The sequence below is a fragment of the Anomalospiza imberbis genome, chromosome 4 (genome assembly GCF_031753505.1).
Source record: "Anomalospiza imberbis isolate Cuckoo-Finch-1a 21T00152 chromosome 4, ASM3175350v1, whole genome shotgun sequence".
Taxonomy (NCBI): Eukaryota; Metazoa; Chordata; class Aves; order Passeriformes; family Viduidae; genus Anomalospiza; species Anomalospiza imberbis.
This window is the reverse complement of record NC_089684.1, coordinates 10615263-10631391: the sequence shown is the minus strand read 5'-3', so window position 1 is coordinate 10631391 and position 16129 is coordinate 10615263. Positions and strand designations below refer to the sequence as shown.

Below are 16129 nucleotides of genomic sequence, written 5' to 3'. Positions count from 1 at the left end.
GGTTATCACCCAGGGACAGTATGTTATTTCATTGTCTTGTCTCTCAGGTGTCTTCACTTTCAGTTCACTGAGTATCCAGTTACCTAACTGTTTGAAGAAACAGGGGCTACTGATCAATTTCCACACTGGGTGTGGCAGTGTGAGGTTCAGTGCAGCTGGGTGAGCTCCTGAGCACTCCAGAGGTAGGTGAGTTTCTGAACTAAGGAAGCCTGCAGGTGAGGTCATCCTATTTCACATCAGTTCTGCAAATACAGTATCAAATCTCTTAGGTTGGCAACAAAAAAATTAGCTTGCCCTCAGGGCTTTGTGAACAAAGCCTGTCCTGAAACACCCTCACTGTGTTCTACGGAGACATCTTGTGTCACGAGCTCCTGGTTAGCTCTCCTTCTTGCAGTGTGTTTTGTCAGGTACTTTTTTAGACCCATTCATTGACAAAAAACGGCTTGTCAAATCTTGTCATCATGGTTTAGGAAAGGAATAAATGTAGTAATTTATTTGAAGATTAGTTAGTCTCTGTGATAGTCTACTGTGTTCTGCTAACAGAGTAGCATCAGTAGCCAAATTTGGTCTTTGTTTCATCTGTGTAATCCCTGCTAGCGCTAACAGAGGCATGCCACTATAGCTAAGAAGAATAACTTGAGCCAAAAAATGTAAAACCATAAGTCATATGCAGAGAACTGTTACAGCAATGTTTTTTTTTTCATCATTAAATTCTATATAAATTTGTTTTGGTTGATTTAAGAATGCAGTTTTTATTTTTGTTTTCTTTTTTTTTTAATTCCTGAGGAGAAGACAAGTGGCAGAACTCATGTGGCTTTGATAAGACTTTGGAGATAACTAACTTGGGCTTTGGGCTTTTTTGGTGGATACACCTGTCACTAACACTGAAGCTCAGATATTGGAAAGATGTGTTTTATTAAGTTAGAAACATCTGAAATGTGTATAAGGGACAGGGAAGAGCTGAGTCTGATGTAAACAAAATTGTAATGTAGTCCTTACTTTATTTTTATAGATAGATATTTTAAAGGTACAAAGAAATATAATATATGATATTATAATATAATATAATCCAGAGTTGTTGTATGAAAATGGAGGCTGATGTTTTTAGGACTTCAAGAATTTTAAAACTCGGAGGTCTCTATTTTATATGTGTAAAATCCCTTAAAGAGGCAAAGAGCATAGTGTGGGGCACTTAAAAGCATGTGGCTCTGTAACTCAGCTATTTTATTGCTACGAGGATGTTACACATAGTCTGAACTGTATAGAATCTGCTGCCTCCTGTTTGGATGTGATGTTCTTCCATAGCAATGGACCAGTGACAGGACCCTGATGACCCCTAAAGCCTTGGTAATCCCATTGAGATTGTTGTGAGGTTACTCGGGGGAAAACTGGAAGGGTGGTGGTGAGGCCACACCTCAAATGCTGTGTTCATTTTTGGACCTCACACTACAAAAAAGAGATCCTTAGGCACTGGAATGTATATAGAAAAGGGCAACAGGGCTGGGGAAGGATCTGGAGCACAAGTCTTATGAGGAGTGACTGAGGGAGCTGGGGTTGTTTAGCCTTGAGAAAAGGAGGCTCAGAGGGACTGCACGGTTTGGTGGGGATGGTGACCACTGGCTGAGCTGCAAGACTTGACTGTGGCTAAGGCTGCCTCTCCACTCAGAGGCCAGTTAAACTCGGAGCAGTGCCCTGTGCTTTGCTGCTATGCGTGTATAATTAACCTACAACAGGGATGGTTTCAGAAATGGAATAACATTATTTGTACCTTCTACATAACTCCTTTGGTAGAACTTGAAGGAACAACCTTAAAGTGTGGTAATTTCTACAAATATATACATTGAAATGTAATAAAGTTTCAGACCAAGCACAGAAAGCTAAGGTGTTGTCAAGGTTACCGCTTAAGTTTACTATTTTCTGCTTAGAATCTGAATAACATGCAATTAACTAGTGTAGTTGTTTGGAAAATTATGTAAAACAATGAAATATGAAATTCATTCAGCAAATGGAGATAAGCATATTACAGAGAATGTGATTGATCTGGGGGCTTTTTTAGTGCTTTGAAGTTCGGTTTTCAAGGTGATTTTACATTATCAAAACTTTTCTACCTATTTTCAAGGACTAAAGGATTCAATATTATTGTGCTGTGGGGTTTCTTTGAGGTTTTTTGTTGTTGTTGTTTCATTTCTGCTGTAATCCACATTTTAAACATAAGGGACCAATTTTCCTGTGTGTTGTTTGGATTTTGGTTTGGATTTTAACCTTGTGTTGTCACTTTTGTGCTTTTTAAGTGGGAATAAAATGCTATCAGAATAGAACAGCCTTTTCTTTTGCACCTGGTTCAGAAGGTGTAAATTCCAACATAGAGTACATAACACGGTCCTATTTTTCATTCTTGACCAGAATTTTTTGCTTTTTTAATGGGAAGTAGAAAAACTTAAAATATTTTTCTGTTCAGTACTGCAGGGAGTTGCCAGATAAATGCTAACTTGTTTATAACTATAGTGTAGGCCTGTGTTTTTGCTTACATGAAAATTCACATATTTTAAAAATAAATAAAATCCAGTCTGATCTAGGTATCATTTCTCTTGGTTGTTTTTGTAATGAAGTAAGCATGACATGGAAATGCACACAATCAGCACTTCATTTCTATGCCATGGTTTGCTATATGGATATTTGTTTGTTTGCACTGTGTGCTGTATTAAAGATCAAGTATAGACTGAACACCCAGGAATTTTACCAAATTTTAGGAATTTGATAAAGTCAAATATTTCTTTTAGAATCCAATGCAATAGTGTTAGTTTTAATTTCTTCAATCCTCTTAATACTCTTGTAAGGATAATATTGGGAGTACTGCAATAATTTTTCTTCCTGTAGTATCTGACTATCTAGACAGACTAACCCTGAAATATTACTCACAGTGTTACCTTTTGAAAGACAGCAGCTGATATTTTCTTCTCTCCTACAGGCTATGACAGTCTCTTGCCATATTGAGGTATTGTGCCTCTTGTTTTCAGATGGATTTGCTAGTCCATGAGTTTTCTGCTCTGGTGTCTGTCACCTCTTCGTAGCATTAATCCCTCTACACCCACCTGTATGAAAGTAAGAGGTTATTCAGGTATTGAAATGAAAGGGGAACAAAATAACAAGCTGGATTAAGTGTAATTCCCAAATTATTGTGAAATGAAAAAATATACCTGATAAAGAAACCTGTCTGGTAGAGAAGAGCGAAGAAAGGGAGAGGATGTAACTGCTAAGAGCAGACATGGGTAGATTTTAATTTTGGTTCTTAACATGTCAGTAGTTTGCAACAAAAATAAAGGGTGGGGGGAATGCCATCTCCTTGCATAAGAAAAAAGAATGCATGATACCATAGACCTTGTAGACCAAAATGTAATAATGCATTTCTGCTTTGGAGGGCAGCTTCTGAGCTGTATGCAAGTCTATGAGTTGTAGAAATTGTAAACAAAATCATATTTCAGGAAACCAAAGTGAATTAATTCCATTGCTATTGCTGATTGACTAGAAATAATGTAAAGGATACAGAAAATTCATTATTTTAGTCTTTTTGTATTACCACACAATGCAAGACAATAAATAGTTCAAAACAGTTCTGAGGAAAGTCCAAGACCTGCATTTACTTATTTGGAATCTATTTTTTAATGTAATTCTGTGTTGCCAAAGCAGCTTATTATACGGATTCTCATGTGAAAAAATAAGTCATTATTTGTTGAGCTAGCTATATGAAATAAAGATCCCCACACATTAGTTTAACTTGTTTTATAATTTCATATTTTAATATAAAGTTAGAATTTATGCAACTGAAGTTAGTAACTAAAGTTTTGCTTACCCTTAGTGATTTTCTGTACTTGTTTTTTTGTGTTTTTTCCTCTTCTAATTTTTTAATGATCTTGACACCTTCAGTGAAAGTTAGACCGTTCGCCCTTGTCCTATTGCTACATTCGCTTGTGAAAAGTCCCTCTCCAGCTTTCTTGTAGGTTCCCTTCAGAAACTGAAGGAAGGCTGCAATTAGGTCACCTGGAAGCCTTGTTTTTTCCTGTTTGAACAATCCCAATTCTTTCAGCCTTTCCTCAAAGGAAAGGTGCTTTTGTCACCTTGGTGGCCTCCCTTGCTCCAACAGATCCATGTCCTGCCTGTGCTGGGGACCCAGAGCTGGATGCAGCACTGCAGGTGGGGTCTCACCAGAGTGTGGCAGAGGGGCAGAATTCCATCCCTGGCCCTTCTGGCCACACTGCTTTGGATGCAGCCCAGGACACGTTTGGCTTTCTGGGCTAGGAGTGCACATGGCCAGGTCATGTCCAGCCTCTCATCCACCAACACCCCCAAGCCCTTCTTGGCAGGGCTGCTCTCCATCTGTTCAACCCCAGCCTGTATTGATACACAGAAATATGTGCACACACACACACACACACACATATATCTATGTATACACATTTCTATTGAAATGGAATTCAGTTGCTCTCCAAACACTTAAGCATATGCGTGAGGTTCCATATGATCAGTCTAAAGTACTTTTGATGTTGAATTTATGACTTGAGTGAAAGATTAATCAAAAGGGGTATGAAGACCTGTAAGTCTTGCTGAATGTAATTTTCAACACAACTGTTCAGAGACGTTTTGTTTCACATCTTCTCAGAGTTTAAAATAATAGTAATAATAAAGCAATTAAGTTGTCTCTATCCCTCCCTTAAATCTTGCCCAAATTTCTGAACTCAAGTTCTGTTTGCTCAGCTTGGCTTACTGGTCATTAACGCTCCATAAAACATTAAAAGCATTTGGGAAAGGTTTCTATGGGGCAATTTGAAATTAACCTCTGTGAACTACAGTTTGCTTATTCTATATTGCAGATTTTTGGGGTTTTACTGATTATGAGGCTGCATACTTGTAGCTGCACTTAGAGTTCTGGGTAAATAACTCTTTGAAAATATGCTGATAAAATGATGACCTGATTAAATTCAGTTACTGATTTATATAATTTATACAAGTTTTTTATTGCTTTAGTTTTGAATGTTAAAATTTCCTGCAGTTGTCCATGTTTTGATGCATTCTACTTGCCTCAAAATAAAAAAAATTGTTTCCTGTTGCATGTATGCAGGTAGCAAAAGACATTTTTAAACCAAGAGTCAGGGTACTTCACAACTGCTTCTAGAAAAAAAAATCTAAAATACTTTAGGTTTATTTCTAGTAATGGTGTTTTACTGAGTGCATGAAACATGAGTTTGATAGGATTTGCACAGATGTATTCCTACACCATTTCAACAATCCTTCCTCTTGTTTTTGTATTTTTCCGTGTTTCCATGATTTGCTAGTGTTGAGTCCTAGATTTAATAGTCTGAGGTTCTAGTGTTTAGCTGGGAATTAATTTGGTTGGCATCTGACAACTCCGTGTAATCACCAGTATTTTTAAGTGTTAATCTTGTTAGGTGTCACCCTGGCTGTGGTTAATTTCCTATACTGTTCTAATGGATATGGTTGTGCTGACAGTGTTTCAGTGCAAGCCCAACTCAATCCTATAGTTATGAGCTGTCCTGAAGATAGAAAGTCTCTTTTACAAGCAGGAAGTCAGCTGTCAGGAACATGGCTTTGGTGAGAAAGTGCTGACTCAATAACTTGTGGCTGTTGGCCAGCTCCTGGAGAAACAGGGGTGTGTGTCTTGTGGCCTCCCTGTTACTCCCTACCAGCTGGTTGAGGTGACAAGGAGCAGAGGTGTTTGGGGGCATTAATCCACAGCATGTCATGCACCACACAAAACTGGTGGAAAGCAGGATTTCCACCTGATGCTATCCATGAAGGTGTTTGGACTATGTGCAATGGTGTGCCAAGCAAGAAAAACGTCTGAAGTTAGGCACACACACCAACCAAGGTCATTTAAATCAGGTATGAAATTTCAACACCAAGTTCAATAATCAGCAAGATGTGAATTGCTTTTCTGCAGGCAATACAGTAGCTGGTGATACATAAATACCATTTCAAATAAAAGAAGCTCTTTCTAGAAAGCAGGAGCTTGAGTTAGTCCATAAGTGCATTTCTGTTGGAGGAATTATTTGTACAGAATATTTGTACAGAAGCATTTCATTAAATGAGTCCTGAGTGGGTTAAATTTGCAATTTTTACAGGTTTCTCCTTTTTAAGTATGACAGCACTGAATGCATTTTGCACAGCTATCAATGTACTGTCACTGCATATCTACTTTTTAAATAAAATCTTTTTCCTGAAAATTACTCAGCGTTGGGGACTAAGTCTTTAACTCTGCTCTGTAGCTTGAAATCATCCTGGCTCTACAAATAAATTTTTTAATTGTCTTAATTGGACTCATGTAATTTTGTTTTTTGCTGTTATTCTACATCAGTACTTAAGAGCTGGCATGGCCCCCACCTGCTGGAGAGTTATAGTGGATTAATCATTGCCAAAAGAATAATGCACTTAAATTTGAAGATGCAAATGCAGTTGGAGCAGAATAATGAGTCAGTTCCTCAATTGTGTAGACAGTAGCAGCACTGTTGACTTCAACAGACCTTTGCCTTTATACATCAGTTAAGAATTTGACTAAAACCCTGACTAATGAACTCATTTAACTCCTGTGACTAAGAAATATGACTTTTTTTTTTCTAACTATAGCTTAGAGGGCAAGCTGTGTTTAAGCAGATTTAATTAACCTGTCTAAATTTAATCATCAGACTAATAGGTATTCCTCTTCACTTAGGAACGAGACAGAATCGTTGTATTTTCTAATGAAGAACTAAACTTAAGGCTGTGTGCCCGTTTGAAATACGCGGTGTTTGGATTGGAAGAGGACATTGGGAAAGAAAGAGCTCGTTATCAGAACACTTAATACAAATGAACTTGGCGAGGAAGGAAACACAGACATTGCTGGCCATTATTCCAAGATAACAACAAATAGCTTAGAGAATATGCTTTTATTTCATGTTTTTTGTAGTGGTCTTATGTGAGGGTTTGTACACCTGGTGCAAATTTACATCTCATTCAATTTCCTTTGTTCTCCTTGCAAGAACTGAAGCTGTGGAAGACTGGGTTTATTTCTTTCAAGAGAGCTCTGATTCATCTCACCTCCACCTCCAGCTAAAATAAAGCATTTGTGATGCTTTATTAAAGCACATGTGAATTTTGTTGCTGTCTTCCCTGCTGGCCTTAGCTTTCTTTCCCCATTCCCCTCAGTTTTCTGTGCCTCACAGCTCAGGGTCTCATTTTCTCCTCTACTGAACTTACCTCCTGCTTCGGTGCCATTATGTGTTTTACCACTTTCAGAGCTTCCATGGCATTTCTCTGAATCATGGAAAAATTCTCTCTTCTCTCCCCTAGGGGTCTTTGTTAGCCCTTCAATTCCATCTGAAGTACTGTTGTCTTTCTCTTTCTCCCCCTGTCCCCTAAACCATCATCATTCCTCTGTGAGCTGAAGTGACACTGGAAATGCTGTCTCTGTCTTGCTCCTGGTTGTTCTGAGGTCATTTCTTTGTCCCTGGTTCCCTTGGTGTGCTCTGACCTTGTTACAGCTACTCCTCTTCCTATTGTCACTTCTCTCCAGGTTGCTCTGGAACTACTAAAAAGGATATTTGGGACAATAAGATTAGGCAGACGAGCAAATCTTGGTGATCCTGTTCCTGTATAGGCTGATCATAATCATCCTGATCAGAAAAGTACGCTGTCTTTGGCCTCCATTGTCACTATCTCTTATATTTGCATTTTTGTTACATAAAGTCAATCTGAATTTCTGCTTTTTAGAGTCACTTTTGCTTTGGATCCCTGTTTGCCATGGAGCAGTGGGAGGACTTCTCTGTACTCTTCATTTCTCTCGGCTGGTGAGATTGATTTTATTGTACTGAAATTTGCTGTATTGAGGACTTTCTAGAAAATACATTCTTTACAGTTTGTTAGGAACTGAAAAAGTAGGAATTTAAACAAATTTTAAAACAGTGAATAATCCTGTACCCTTCTCATCCTCTGTGTCATTGATGACTTTTTGAGATTTTCAGCATCTGTATCTTTTCTCCTCAGTCATTACCTTTCCAAGCTGGAGAATCCCAGTCGATCTAATCTTGCCTTTTTAGAAGGAAAGTTGTGTGCTTGTGATCATCTGTTCCCACTACTACTATAATTTCATGCATCCTTCAAAATGTAGTTAGACCTTGATTTACACAGCAGCAAAGTAATGCTTTTTTATGACCTTTCTAGTAATTCTTGGCATTCTGCATTCCTGAATACCTGCTGAGCACTGTCTGTAGTGTGTACTTCACTTTTCCCTGGCGCATATGATTTGCAGTTCTGGGCTATAACTGAAGAAAATGTGTTAGTGTACTGACAATTTTAGGTAGGTAAAAATGCAAAGTATGGATTTTGAGTAAAATACTGCAATTAATTGACTGTTATATCTGAGTTTGAGTATAAATACATATATATATACATACACATGTATATACATATCTATATATATATCAGTTAATGAATTAGAGATTGCTGTGATGGGAGTGTTTAGAAGACTGATTTATCAGGCCAGTTCTAAACTTTAATTTTAAACTTTACTGAACTAGGCAAACAGTAACAGCACACCTCCTGTTAAAGATTTCTTGTACATAATTAATCTTTGTCACTGTGTTCAAAGTAGTCAGCCCTTAAAGTGTGCCTTCTGTGTAAGTTGGGAGTATACAACACAACAGAGCTGGTGCACCAGGAGATGACAAATGCTGCTTGCACAAACACTGTTAGTTGAGCCAAGACCGCTTGAGGTTTTCCCACCTTCCAGTTCCACTCTTGGGCTTTTCACAGCAGGTCTGGAGGAAGTTTTCATTTCTCACTCTGAATCATAAAGAGGTGCTTGTCAGAGGGAAATGCTGGGAGAAGCTGGGCAGCTCGGAAGAGCACTCAGGAACTCAGATGCAGCTGATCTTTGGACCGTTGTGACCTGACCCTACTCATGGTAACATGGCTAGAAGCATTATCTTTTCTTTGGTCATTATTTTTTCTTTTCATGTGGGTCCTTACAGAGCTCTGCTGCATTATTGATAGGTCATAAGAATCAAATCACCCAAAACCACACAGAGAAGTTCTCTCTGTGTTGGGAACATGAACTTTCAACTCAGCAGTCATTTAAGGCCAGCAGGCACTGGATGCATGGTTTGTGGCAGCTAGTATTAAGTTTTTCTATAATAATGGCTGTAACCCTGGAAAATTTTTGCTAATCTCAGCTATGTGAGATTTAACAACACGAAAGAACACCCCATTGTATTACTGGTAGATTGCTAGTGTTAGAAGAATTTTACTTGAGGTTAAGAACCAAAATACAAAAAGCCAAACCCATGCCATGACTGATCTTTAGTTACTGTAGTTTGTCATTCCAAGCTAATGGAGCTGTAAAAGTTTATAGTGGCTGAGAAACTCCTTAATTTTTTTAAAGTACATCTACAGCATTAGGTTCTGTAAATACAGCATTTCAGCATCCAGGAATAAGAAGAGTGTAAGTTGATTTTCTGTACTAAACAAGCAAAACCTGCTCAGTGGGAATTCTGAATGTGATGAGCACTTCAAAATAAAAATCGTATTTAGGCACTTTAGGCGTAAAATCAAAATAATTTGGCTGTGTTTCTTGATGTACACACACATACGTATGGTCTCTACCTCTTTCTCTCTCACATTGAATTCAGTTGCATCATCTAACTGGAGCATTTTACCCAAATTGTGTGGTTTGCATTTGCAAACTTAAAACTGTCAAAATGTATTTGTAAATAATATGTCCATATATATGCAGAAATAGATGGTTTTGAGTAAAGATGCAAGGCTGTGTTATAAATTCTTGCTAAATTCTTACCAGAACACAGAAACAACTGTATACAGAATTTTACATATGCCGTTGAGAACTGAAGCTTTCAAAGTTAAGAGAAGAAAAAGGCAGGGGATGGGAGGGAGAGAAATAAAGAAGAAACAGCAGTAGCAGATTGGCAATAATACTTAATAATGTACTTAAAATTTTCACAATTTTTTTAATGGGAAAAATGATATTTTTTTCATTCAAAACAGAGAGAATTTAAGAAAGTGACTTTAAAGCATCAGCTAATGATCTGTGGCATCTGGCAATATTCTAAGATTTGCGAGAAAGAGAGTGAAATTGCTGTGACTTCAAACAAAGTGTTTCAGTTGGCTCTGTGATTTAAAATACTTGGGTTTGAGTTCAAAACAATTGCTTAGAAAAACATAACACAGATTTTCTACTTCCAACAAAATCAACATAAAATATTTACTGAAGAATAAAAAAAATTAGCTTCTTGGAAAACATTTTTAAAATTTCCATTTAAATTTACCTTTTTTTATATCTGTTTCAGTATGCAGCTTTACAAAGCTGTTAATGATATGCATATGCAACCATTTTCAAATTCCTTTAATACCATCAAATTGATGCTGAGATACTTTTACTTGTGTGTAGAGCTTATCTGAAGCTTACTTTGATTAAAGTGTAAATTTTGTTGTTGGCAGAGGAATTATTGTGGGAAGCGAGAATTACCTGCTTTCTGCAAATACTATTGATTCTACTAATATTGTTCTAATTTTTTTGCCTTTTTTTTCCTACAGTCACACAGCACAAGCTCCATATCATCTGTATGTTGTAATCACAAATGTTTGCAAAAGATTGATAATATGGAAGTACATCTGAAAATTACATGCACAAATTTTCTATACATGATACTGATAAGCTTTTAGAACTGTATCATACTAATAATTTCATTGCAAAGTTGTGATGCTTCATATTGATGAAGAACTTAAGTTTCTTGTAAAGTAAGGGAGTAGAAATTGAAATTAAATCATATTCTACAAAGAGACATAAGATGTTTTATCTCAAGCTTAAGAATTCTTTCAGAAAAGAGCTCATTGTCTGGAAGTGTCAGTTAAAGAACAAACTTAGTCTAATGAAATCATTAAATAATTGCAATCTGCTGGTGGGATTCTGTAGGAAAAAGGCATATGTGACTGCAGCTTTATAAGGAAAGGGTAATGGAAGTGCTTCCACAACCCTACACATTGCTGAGAATAATGTATTTCTGAATGACGAATGTAAAAACTTGTGCTGAGAGACCTCCTGGGTGACCAGAGGAGGGGACAAGGAGCCCACAGGAAGAAATTATAAGATCCTCTTGTGTTTAATCATTGAAGAAAATGAAAAAAAAAAAGCCCACAGCAAAAAGCTACAACCCACCTGCAAACATCCAAGAAAAGAGCTGCAGACTCCAATAAATTAAAAATTACCCAGGAATAGATCAAGTTGAAAATGCGAAGGTGGTTTTTAAATATAAAAATCATGCAGATATCATCTGTCAGAGCAATAATGAAGGGGTAAAGAGTCCTTGAAGACTATGTTTGACTAGTTTATGAAGCAGACTAAGCAGTTTTTGAAGTAATAGGCAGCAGTAATCAGTGTTTTCAGGGTTTCCTTACTCTTTCTCACCTAAAAAATACTCAGTTTTATTGGAGACACACTGACAATATACTCCAAAAAGTAGAGAGATTATGAACTCTAAAGGGCTAGTTTATTTAATACTAAAGATTTGAGTTGAACAACTCAAAATACAGACAAGTTATATTTTTGAATTACTTTCTAAATCAGTGTTTTGGAGCTTTGTTTTGTAATGCTCTTGATGCTTCTAATGCTTCAGTGTTGTGGAAGTTCAGGGTGTCAGCCTCTTGCTTGGTTGTACTTCCTTTCATTTCTGATTTAGCTTGATTTAATTATGTTAGGTTTCTTTGAAACTGCCAAGTTACTCTGTGTGATAATACAGGTTTCTTATGCATAGGGGGTTGCAGACTTAGCATAAATATTCAGAAAGGGAATTTTAATAAGCAGATTTACTATGTATACTGGGAACAATAATTTACAACCTAATACCAACCAACTGTGTTTCAGGACTCAGCTAGTGAATTAGCACTTGCATATTTCAGCGATGGTTATGTACTTTTAAAGATGTCTTCTAAGCTCCTACATGCTGTCTAAATACTTAATTATTACAGGAAATCTGCTTCCTGATTTTTAAAACTAGTTGTTTTCATTAAGGAAAGTCATAAAAGAGGAGGGCAGTTTGCTAGCAGTCTAAATCTTGGAAATACATTTATTAAAAAATAGTCTATTGTGTTTTTGTCATAAAAGATTCAGCTTGTTTTCTGAAGCTCACAATGTCATTCTGACAGAAATATCTCATTAAAATGTTTCCACAAGTATTTCATGAGAAGATCCCTTATACAAGTTTCAGGTCTCTTAGAGTGTACCAGAAAGCACCCAAAGTTGGCTGTTTCTGGTGTGTGTACAGGAGGGAAGCTACAACAAAGCCTGGGCAGTGGCCGTGAAGGCTTCATTCTGGTGTGGGCATTGCAGTGCCAGTGAGGCTCATGCAGTTGATCCTAAACATCGATACACCCTTGTGTGCTGTAATGGTTGAAGCTTTTTTGTACCCAAGGAAAACAATGTTGTCACTGCTGATAAGTGTGCTTCATGAGAAGAGGCATTCTGCTAACTGTGCAGGGCCCAGCCCTGGCCTTTTATTAGGCTCATTATCGACTAATTATGATGACTTGCTGTGCAGACAGTGTCGTGGTGCCACTTGCTGTGAGGATGATGTGCAGCCTGGGGGCTGGGGTAACAGCAAGGGCTTTGAAAGCATGAGCATAGGAAGACCCTGTGCCCTGCTGATGGGCAATGAGAGGAGCACCCCGGAGATCTAGCAAAAGGCTGGTTTTGTTTAAGGATATTAGCCAAGCCAAAGGGGTGAGGCAGTTTCTGTGCCCTGGGAAAGAAACACCTGGTGAGCACCTCGCAGCAGGTGGTGCAGGCCAAGGGGTGGCAGTTTTCTGCAGAATCAAATGTCTGACAAAAGGACAAGATTGCAAGTGCGAGAGGGGGCTGATCCACCTCTTGACTCTCTCTCCCTTTCTGGATGAGCTCTTCTCAGTGTCTTTGCTTTGCCCTTGAGGGTTGAGACCATCAAAATTGAGGTGATCATCAGCTCAGTGGAATCAGAAGATATGTCCAAAAAAAAAAAATCTCACTTTAAAACCTTTCTTCTATGGTCTTAAAGCGAATGTGTGAATCTCTTCATTGGTAGTGTCATGTTTGTATAAGCTCTGTAATACATCCATGTTGCACCTTAATAGCAGAACACCCTTAGCTCATATACTGCAAGTTGTGTTTGGCAGACTTCTGTTTATATCAAGCTCTGGGTTGCAGAGTAGCAGAGGAGGTGTGAAATTCAGCAAAGGCAAATGGAGGATCCTACACCTAGGGAGGAGCAACCCCAGGCACCAGTTCAGGCTGGAGGCTGAGCTGCTGGAAAGCAGCTTGTGAAGAAGGACCTGGGGGTCCTGGTGGATACCAAGCTGACCATGAGCCAGCAGTGTGACTGTGTGGTCAAGAGGGCAGTGGTGACCTGGGGTGCATTAGGGAGAGCGTTCCAACAGGTCAAGGGAGGTGATCCTGCCCCTTCACTCTAGTGAGTCCTCACCTGGAGTACTGTGTCCAGTTCTGAGCTCCTCAGGAGCTTCTGGAGCACATTCAGTGAAGGGTGACAAAGATGATTGAGGGGCTGGAGCATCTCTCTTACAAGGAAATTCTGAGGGAGCTGGGCCTATTCAGCCTTGAGAAGAGACAACTGAAGGGACCTCATCGATGTCTGTCAGTATCTGAAGGGAGGGTGCCAAGAGGATGGAGCCAGGCTCTGCTCAGTGGTTCCAAGCAGTGGGACAAGAGGCAATGGGCAGAAACTGATGCACAGGAAGTTCCAACTGAACACGAGGAAGAACTTCTTTAATGTGTGGGTGACTGAGCACCAGAACAGATTGTCCAGGGAGGTTGTGGAGTCTCCGTCACTGGAGATGTTCAAGAACCATCTTGTGCTATGCTCTGGGATGACCCTGCTAGAGCAAGGAGGCTGGACCAGATGACTCCCTGTGGTCCCTGCCAGCATTAACCCATTCTGTGATTGTGGGAGGCACAGACACATCTGTTAGAGCAACCTACACTATTGTAGTCTGTAATAGACACACATGGGAACTCATGACTAAGGAATAGCATGCACAAAATGCAGTCGGTACAGGTGAGCTGTAAGACTGACTTTCACATCCTGCAGAGTGCTTTGTTCTGGTCCAATGCCAGTAACCTTGATGTGGAGCCTTTTACCTGTAGGGCATTGACTACTGATCACTGCTTGCTGGCTACTAGCTGCATGGTGGTGCCAGATCCAGTCTAGCTTCCAACAGGAAAAACCTAGTTTGCATGGCAAGAATTGCAGTTCCAAAGGTGAAGATACTCAAAATCACTAAAGATTACTCAACAACTTCCTTATTTTTTTTCTAACTATATTTTGTTCTATTTTCAATCATTTCCCTGTCCTAGATTGTAGAATAGAGAAAGGCTTATTTTTCAGCATGACTGAAAACCAGTTCATATTACTATAGGGAGTCTGACTAATTTGCAAGCAAGAAGCTGGAGTAATCTGAAAGGTTCAAGAAAACAGAGTACTTTTTCTTCATGAGTTACTGAATAGAAAAGACTGATTATGTCTTTTGTTTTTGTGGAGGACAGAACTCATCATCACAACACTGCCAACGCCATCAATCTGAACAACCCAACAATTTAAAAATATTCTGTCATAGCTTCTGGTTGCGTAGTTGTTCAGCTCCTTTCTCTAGAGTGAAATAATCTGATGCAATATTGAAACTGCCACCAAGAATTGTTAATGTATAATTTATCTTTGCAATTAAAAAGCATTTTTAACCAAGTGTCACAACACAGTGACAAGTAAATTAGGCTGTGATTTACATTACAGTACTTTGCAACTTGATTTAGTGTCACCCTGGAGGAACTGACAAACAACCCCAGTGGAGTAAGACAGTGCTTTCAGTAAAGAATGAATTCATTTCCTATGTGTTAGCAAGGATTGAAAGATAGTTGCTGCCTGGTATTGAAACAATGATTCATATTTTTTGTTTGTTTTCTAACATGTTAAGCAATACAATAGTGAAAATTTATAGACAGAAAGAATACTTGAGTCAGACACAGTGATTGATAACTCAGTATTTTTATTAAAAAAGGCTTAGTTAAGCTAATTTTTTAATATATATATAGTAAGAGAGGAAGATGAATCTGGTTATTTTATATTTTCCTTAGTCATTGTCGAAAATTGGGAGCTTTGGAATTTCAGAATATGAAAACGATGAAGAAGGAGGAGTCAGGTTAAATATTGCTAAATATAACTCACGAAAGGTAAGTTAAGTGGAACACAATGCCATTTGATTTAGGGGAAAAAAAGTCCCTTAAAAATCATCAGTAATATTGAATATTCACTACATTTTGGGATATAATTCACTCTTAGTTTGGGGCACTTCCGTGGTTTTTTTTTCTTACCTTCTTTCCTGTGAAAAGTGCTATTATAGAAAACAAGTGTGAAGCTATAATGGTGATGGGATTTTTGTTGAGACTAAAAGACTCTTATACAATGAGCTAAATGGGTAATTCATTCTCCTCATTAACAATTAGCAATTTCTAGGGAAAGTATATGAACAGGGATAGAGTGAGGTTTACCTGTACTGTAAATTTGCTTTGTTCTAGGTACTGGAGTTAGCTGAGTGAACTTCTCATTGTCCTGGCAACGTGAGAAATGCTCTCGCAGTCTGTTGAATAGTCGCAGTCATTAGAGGTGGTTAAGCAAAACCATTCCTGCAGTGGGAAAGAATCACATAATCATAGAATTATGATTATGTCCCTGAGTTGGAAGGGACCCACAAGAATCCACATCATGAAGACATCCACAAGGTGCTTGCATTATTGTGAGAGATTCATAACAGTCAATCCTTTTAATCTACAGTTACGGGGATTTTTCTCCTCAGATCCCTTTAGATTCTCTTCAAGAAAGATGATGAAAAAATGAGAACAGATCAATATAATCCAAACAGTTACAGACAAGTTAAAAAAGGTAATGCTGGTTCCACATTCTAAGTGAATTAACTGCTTTTTACAGTGACTTATCACAGTGGATATCCATGTGCAAACACACAGCAGCAGAGTAAATTGGTGAGTGATGCTGTTGAGTCAGGGAGGGGACAGAACAGAATGCCTCCA

At 38.3% G+C, this 16129-nt stretch overlaps 1 protein-coding gene across 2 annotated transcripts in view; it reads left to right on the top strand.

The window, feature by feature from the left end:
* Nucleotides 1-16129, top strand: part of GALNTL6 (polypeptide N-acetylgalactosaminyltransferase like 6) — a 909332-nt gene that overhangs the window by 501696 nt on the left and 391507 nt on the right. The gene's annotated exons all lie outside the window — the stretch shown is intronic.